Source organism: Grammomys surdaster, unplaced genomic scaffold (assembly GCF_004785775.1).
Source record: "Grammomys surdaster isolate TR1022 unplaced genomic scaffold, NIH_TR_1.0 126391, whole genome shotgun sequence".
NCBI lineage: Eukaryota > Metazoa > Chordata > Mammalia > Rodentia > Muridae > Grammomys > Grammomys surdaster.
Genome location: NW_021621185.1, coordinates 14,341,699 through 14,349,833, shown reverse-complemented (window position 1 = coordinate 14,349,833; position 8,135 = coordinate 14,341,699). Strand labels below are relative to the sequence as shown.

At 38.9% G+C, this 8,135-nt stretch overlaps 1 protein-coding gene across 3 annotated transcripts in view; it reads right to left on the bottom strand.

The window, feature by feature from the left end:
• Positions 1 to 8,135, bottom strand: part of Ssbp2 (single stranded DNA binding protein 2) — a 266,016-nt gene that overhangs the window by 39,868 nt on the left and 218,013 nt on the right. The gene's annotated exons all lie outside the window — the stretch shown is intronic.

Here is an 8,135-nt window from a genome sequence, read left to right as displayed (position 1 = left end):
TGGATGGATGGATGGATGGATGGATGGATGGATGGATGGATGGATGGATGGATGAAGAGCCAGGTATTGTGGTAGACAAATGCACGCAATCTCTGAGTTCAAGGCCAGCCTGGTCTACAGACTCAGTTCCCGGATAGCCAAGGCTACACAGAAAAATATTGTCTCAAAAAAAAGAAAGAGAAAGAGAGAGAGAGAGAGGGAGGGAGGGAGGGAAGGAGAACAAGGGGGAGGAGAAATTCTGCTTTATTCAATCTTGTACACAAATATTTTAGAAACAAGTCTACAATAAGCCATCCTATTTCTTCCTTACAAGTACAATGCCATCTTTGAATTTTAATTTAATTTATTAAGAATACTGAAATACCTTTTTACAAAGATCCTTTAATTAAACTTAACTAGAAAATCTAACTAAATTAAATATTCAAATATTTTAAAAAGAAATCTAACAACTATGCACCCAAATGTGGACCGCCTCCTTAACTGTTGTCATGACACCTAGTTTCCTGTCATTTTCTTAATTCCTGGATTTGTTGTTGTTGTTTGAGAGTACATCCAATATACAGTTATTGAGCATACAATTATAAGGGTATTCCAAATTCATTTAAAAATTATTTCTTTAAAAATGATTTCTTATGTTTTTTTGAGAATATAATAAAATTACATCATTTCCTTCTTCCCTTTCCTCCCTCCAAACTCTCCCATATACCTCTCCTTGCTCTCTTTCTAATTCATGGACTCTATTTTCAATAATTGTTTTACACACACACACACACACACACACACACACCATACATATATGCATATACAATTAATTTAGAAATTACACCTGACATATATATGTATGTGATGTATACATATGATGTATATGTACATGTATGGTGTGTATATGTGTGTGTATGTACTTATGTACATATATGGATGTAGTTATTCCTAATTACGTATTCCTAAATATATAAATATAAGCTGCTCAGTTTGCATAGTGTCACCTGTAAGTCTGTTTTCAGTGCTGACCATTTGGTTCTGGAGAACTGATTGGTGTGCTCTTCCTAGGGAACCCAATGGCTCCCGCTCTCGGCACTCCTTAGTTGCCCATGTTCTCTGCGTCAGGCCGTCTGAACACTGCCCTGTCCACATAAGCCTGCCTACTGGTGTCATCCTGTGTTAACTACAGTGCACTCACATACTAACTTCCATCTATACCAAACTTAAGGGTTTTTCTACTCATGCTTTTAATTAGTGATATTAAATGCCAAGTATTTAAAAAGACAGAACTAAACTAAAATCATCTCTCCGTTTAAGAACTGACATCTTTGAGATCTGTTTGGGATCAATTTCTTATTGACTCTTGGGATAAATCTTACAACTGCATAAGTTCATTTATGAAGCATTCTCATATATGCCAGCCCCGAGTCCTCAGAGGTCAACGTTAACCTCTGCACTGCCATCCCCCACATCATAAATCTTCCTTGAGACTCTGAGAGCAAGTGTGGATGTCAAGACTCAGCATCTGAATATTCAAGTCAGGAAATCATCCAGATGCAGCAGTATCTCCATCCATGCCACAAAGCTACCCTAAGTTTTAACCTTTCTTTCATTTCTTTCCAATACAAGGACAGCATGAAACATGTGCTACCTTTAGCTGCCATGACTCTGCTTTTCTAAGCAGGAACGACAGGCATTTTTCCTATCCACGCCACCCTTGTCTATCATTCCCTCAATGGTTGTAAGGAGAATAAGCCTTGCATTTTGTAGATGACTCTGATACCAGCATTATATATCACCCATCAATGGTTGTAAGGAGAATAAGCCTTGTATTTTACATGGCAACTCTGATGTTCTTTTCATGACCTGGACTCAAATCATAATTTCTTAATAAGAGAGAGTATCACAAGGAGACTATGATGCTCCGAGTACCATGTCTGAGGGTACAAGATGCCAACTCACCCTTAATACTTTGATCATAACCTATCTCATATGACTGTTGATTACCTGGCATCCTCAGCCCTTGCAACTGATAATTTTATTATCAGAACTAATATAATGTTGTCAGCATCTCATTCCTTATCCCTCACTCCTTTGTAAGCTTCACTACTAATCCCTAACCACCAAGATAATTCTATGAAGATACGCATATCCACCGCTGCCCTTCTGTTTACTAGCTGGCACTTAGTGGAAGGAAGCTATACACATCTATCTACTTATTTACTACTTAAGGATCCCTATCTTATTCAATGGGCTATAGTCCGTCAATCGTCTATTCCTTTTGTGTGTTTGGTATATATGTACATGTGTTCATGTGTGCATGTGTATTTGTGTGAGTGGTTGTATGGTGTATGTGTATTTGTGTGTGTATGGAGTTGGAGGTTGATATCAGGTGTCTTCTTCAATTGCTCTCCACCTTATATTTTGAGACAAAGTCTCTTGTTAAAACAAGAGCTCACCAATTAAATGGAACTGGCTGCTATGAGCCCCAGTGATCAGCTGGTTCTATCCCCCTACACTGGGATTACAGACATACTCTGCTATGCCTGCTTTCTGTGGGCACTGTGGATCTGAGTTCATGTTTTGGGTACTTTTTACTTACTGGTATAAGATGCTCTGTATTTTGGCCTAGTTCTTGGAGCAGCCCCTTCTCCAAGGGATCTTGATTCTTTTGATAAGCACAGCATTTAAGCATCATGATCTGATCAATTGGTCTTGGGGAAGGGTGGGGTTATGCTGTCTTTAGACACTTGTCGTAACCAAAGAGCTTAAAAAAAAATCTATGTATGTGCACAATAAATTCATACTCTGGACATACATATGCAACAAATTCACTGTACATTATATACGCAACAGTCAAATTCAAATCTGATACCTTGGATTATTTTTTTGCCTCTTGTCTAGGATTGTCAGTATCTCATCCAACAGTAAGAAGTGCGGCCTTTAATATTATTGACAATGATTCTATTATGCAACAAATCAGTAGATTTATTTGCCCAATATAACTCATCTTCTAAGTACACTTCCTGCTATCTCAGTGTGGCTCTGGTGGCTCACAAGGACACCCTTGTGCAGTAGAAGATACTGACAGTAACAGCAAGAAAAACTACACATAATACAAAAATACTTAAGAGACTGAACAACGTACTTCAGAATTATCTACTTATTGATATTGATACAATGAATAACTGATCATTGAGGAAATCTGAGAGGAAATAAAAATTCTTACAGTCAAGTGGCAGTACAATATATCATCTCTTGGTACACAGCCAAGGCAGTCCTAAAAGCAAAGTTTTAGATATAGGGGCTTATATTTAAAAAAAAATTGAGACATCTCAAATATCCTAATGATGTACTCAAAATTCTAGAAGAATAAGAAGGCAATCCCAAACCCAGTAGATGGCAAGAAATAGTAAAGATTGAAAGAAATGGATTAGAGATTAAAAGAACATGCAAAATTAAAGATTCCAGTCCTTGGAAAAGTCAGTAACACTGAAAACCCTTAGCTAAACTGACAAAAAGAGGCAAGAGACCTACACTAAGGCTACCTATAATGAACCTCTAACCAATATTATACGGAAGGAAAAATCACTGATATATTTCCCCTGAAAACAGGAAGGGACACTTTCACTCTCGTATTCTATGTAGTGCTCTAGGTCTTAGCTATAAGATTAGATGAGAAGGAGATACACAAGGAACAAAAATAAGAAAGCGATACGTTAAACTAGCCCTGTCCATACTTAAACGATCCTACAGAATCAAGTAGGAAACATTGAGATCTAAGAAACATTTTAAGTAAAGTGTTAGGACACAAAGTCAATAAAATCACTGGCCTGTATATGTATGACCATGAATGCCCAAATAAAAAAATTAGAAATATCTTATTCATAATAGTTCCAAATAGGAGCTAAAATAAACCTAATTAAGAAAATGACAGACCTCCACACTGAAAAGTTCAAAATGCTGGAAAAAATGAAAGAAAAAATATACTAGATGTGGTGGTTTGAACAGGAATGGCTCCCACAGACTCATGTGTTTGAATGCTTGGCCCATGGGTTTGACACTAGTAGGAGGTGTAGCCTTGTTGGAGGAAGTATGTCACTGTAGGGGCATGCTTTGAGGCCTCCTATGCTCAAGCTATACCCAGAGTGGCTCACAGTCCTCTTCTGCTGCCTGTGGATCAGGTGTAGAACTCTGAGCTCCTTCTCCCATATCATGTCTGCCATGCTTAATACCATGATGATAATGGACTAAACCTCTGAAACTGTAAGCCAGCTCCAATTAAATGTTTTCCTCTATAAGAATTGCCTTGGTCATAATGTCTCTTCATAGCAATAGAAACCCTAACTAAGACAGTAGATAAATACAAAGAATTTCTATGGTCCTGACTGGCAAATGCCATGAATTAATATCATGAAAATAACTTCACTACCAGTAGTCATCTACAGACTGAATGCAGTTAGCATCAGGATTCTGATGTCATTCTTCACAAAACCATAACAAAGAAATCATTTGGGAAGAGGTAACATCAACTCAGAAAACATTCCCACTACACTGGCCCATAGACAAGCCTGTGGGGTATCTTTTGACAACTGCTATGTGCTCAGCTCACACTGGGCTAGTGGTCCGAGATGCTGTATAAAGAGTGGACTGAACAATCTGTGCAGAGAGCAAGCCAGTCAGCTTCCAGGCTTGAGTTCATGCCCTTACTCCTCTAGAAGATGGACTGTAAGCAGTAAGGTTCATTAAACTGTTTCCTCCCACACTGTTTTAGGTCACAGGGTTTTATCACAACAGGAACCCTAAGTAAAACTAAATTGGTGCTAGGTTTATGACAGACCTGACTACATACTTTGGGACGGGTTGTTCTGGAATCCTATTACTTAATGCTGGAAAAGCCACTGAGTGCTCAGAGTTCTGTGGGCTGTTTTGTGAGAGCTTGGCTGATCCAGATACCAAACACAGTGCAGCTGGTGGAGAGACCTGGCTTGGGATCTTTCCAAGGAAATCACCTGGCCATTTGAGTGATATTTTAAATGAAGAATATGTAGTTCTGCTCAGCCATGGATGAAGAATTTGCTGTGATTTCCAAGACACGTTGCTTTGTTGGGACAGTCAATATTGGTTAGCTGGAACTGATAAATTAGTGATTAATAAGGGAAAACCAGCATCACTGAGGCAAAATCTTATGGGAAGTGTTTCTTCAGGATCAGCACACAAAAGCTATGGACCAGAGCTGGCCAAGGTTGTACCTTGTGCTGGCAGTGGAACTTAGATTTTGTAAGAGCTTCCTAGATGGCAGTGGCTTTAAAGTAATGAAGATGTTATGAAACTTAACACTGACTGTGGCAGGTTAGAGCAATTAGGAAAGGCCACTGGTGAAGGGGCAACCTCAGTTTGAGTAGAAGCTACATGCTTAAAGGGCTCAGAGAGAGAAGTGGCAGCCTGGAAGAGCATGCTCAGTCAGAGTTCTTGAGGAGAGGCCATCAGAGGTCCCTGGTAGGTAGGCTGGCAGCCCTACTGCACTGGAGACCCCAACATTTTGGAGATGTGAGTGCCGTAGGACAGCTGCCAAGGACAGCAGTCACTGCAGAATGGAGCCAGCCTAGAGCTAGAGGACAAGCCTTGTGAGCTCCCAGGGGCGGAGCCCTTCAGAGGAGCCCAGAGGATTGGGACGGAGGAGTCCTGCAAGTTCTTACACTGTTACACTTCCGTGGGTCTTTTTTTTTTTTTTTTTTTTGGTCTGACTGTGACTGGGTCCTGGTTCTTCCCTTTTTGATTAAGAAAGCATGTAACTTACTTTTTATTTTATAGGAGTCTACAGTTGGAAGACCTTAGAATTTTAAAGAGACTTACAATATTTTATACTTGGGTATTTTACAGAAACTTTGGGTATTTTATAGAAATTTTAAACATTGAAAAAGACTTTGGATATTTTAAAGAGACTGAATTTTTAAAGTGAATATTGAAAGGCTGTGGAACGTTTGAAAAGTTGTGATTTTTATATTGTAATACTAACATTATACCGTCTTGAAGACAAATGAAAGTAAAAGGATCTAGTTGAATGTTGTGTGTCAGTAGGTTAGCCTCACAAAAGGTCAACTGTACTGGCTGTACATCAACTTGTACTGCACATCAACTGCACATCAACTTAACACAAACTAGACTCATTTTGGAAAGTAGAGCCTGAACTGAGAAAACACCTCCATCAGACTGGCCTGTAGGCATCTGTGTGTGCATTATCTTAATGACTGATGTGGGTGGGCCCAGCTTACTCTATGTGGTTGTGCCTCTGGACACGTTGGTGGTCCTAGGTGCTATGAGAAAGCAGGCTGAGCAAGCTATGAGGAACAAACTGTCACTTAGCACTCTTTGATGGCTTCTTCTTCAGTTCCTGCCTTAAATTCCTACTCTGACTTCCTCAGTGATGGGCCGTGACTTCAACATATAATAGGAAATAACCCCTTTCCTCATCAGGCTGCTTTAGGTCATGTTTTATATATCACAGGAAAAGAGAACCTAACTAAGACAACCATGAGTAGCCAAAGTAATCTTCAATAGAAACAGCAGAACTGTATGCAGTTTGAAGCAGACAGCCTTATACAGGCATGCAGAAAGGCAAACCAATGAACAGGCTAGAGGGACTGGAAATAAAACAGCAATGCCACGAACACTCTTGTCTTGACAAAGGGGCCTAATATTCAGAATGTATAAAGAACTACAAAATTTAAACCATGATGTCCCTCAAAAAAAACAAAACAAAACAAAACCCCCAAACTCCTGCCTATCAACAAATGGGCTAGTGAATTCAACAGTTCTCAAAAGAAGGAACGCAAATTGCCAATAAATATTTTTAAAATGTTCAAAATCCCTAGTCATCAGGGGAAGCAACTTAAAACTACTCTGGGAGACCATCTCCCTCTGGTAAGAATGGCTATCACCAAGAAATCTGACAAACACCATGGAGAGGCTCTAATGAAAGAAGAATCTTAGCTGATTCTGATGGAGTGCAACCCAACATAGACACTAGACTTCAGTGTGGAGGTTCCCCAAAAAATTATTCAAAAAACCAAACATAATTACTGTACGGCTCAGCTATACTACTCCCAGGAATATGCTAGCACAAATTTTTTGTGTATCTGTATTTATTGTTATTCTATTCACAATAGCAAGGAAACAGAGCTATCCTAGAAGTCCACTGACAGATAAATGGATAATGAAAAAGCAGTACATATACACAATGGAGTATCACTCAGCTGTAAAGAAAAGTGAAATCATGGAATTTGAAGGAAACTGGATAGACTTAGAAAGTATAATATTAACTGAGGTGACTCAAACTCAAAAAGAAAAGAATCATAATTCTGTCTCATATGTGAATCCCGGATTGTAATGTATGGGTATATAAACATGTGATGTGTGCGTGTGCGCACATGTGTGTACATGTGTGTGCATGTGTGTGTGTGTGCATGTGTGTGCGTACGCGACTACGGGTCAGGCTCAACAAACATAAAGGAGACTAAAAGAGGGTAAACATCAGTAGCAAGGATCTGAGGGTGGCTGCAGGCCACACAGGTCATGAAAGGGGCAAAGGGACTGGGTGGGAGCTGCAAGGGAGGATAAGGGTGGCAGAAAAAGGGAGGGATAGTATACTAGACACGCCTTATTAAAAATGACTTAAGATATCTAATACTTCGTATGCTGATTTAAATATAAAGTCTCAAAGGATAATATGGGTTGCCAATAGTTTAGTCGCTGATCTATGACCTCATTGAGAATAGTGCTCATATCTATAAACCTCAACGAGTATTTGTTCAAGTGGTTTTTCCTAAGTTAGATTTTATATATACTATTAACTTTTAACTAAATATGTCACAATTCATTCTTAAAACTATATCTAAGAAAACAAAAGATAATGTTATTTGTGAAGCACACATTGTTCCAGAAATGTTAAGACGGTTATGACTTGATCTGAGTAACCTGTGCTGTATCCACAGTGTAAGCTTTTCTTGGGAAGGGAATGTATTTTGTCCCCCTGAAACATACTGAACTTTGCCCTCTGGCTTACAAGGGGAGAAATGGTTGGAATAAACATGTGTTCCAATATAAATTAAAATTAAAAATCATAAATAATATTTTTAATGTGATCTTGTTGA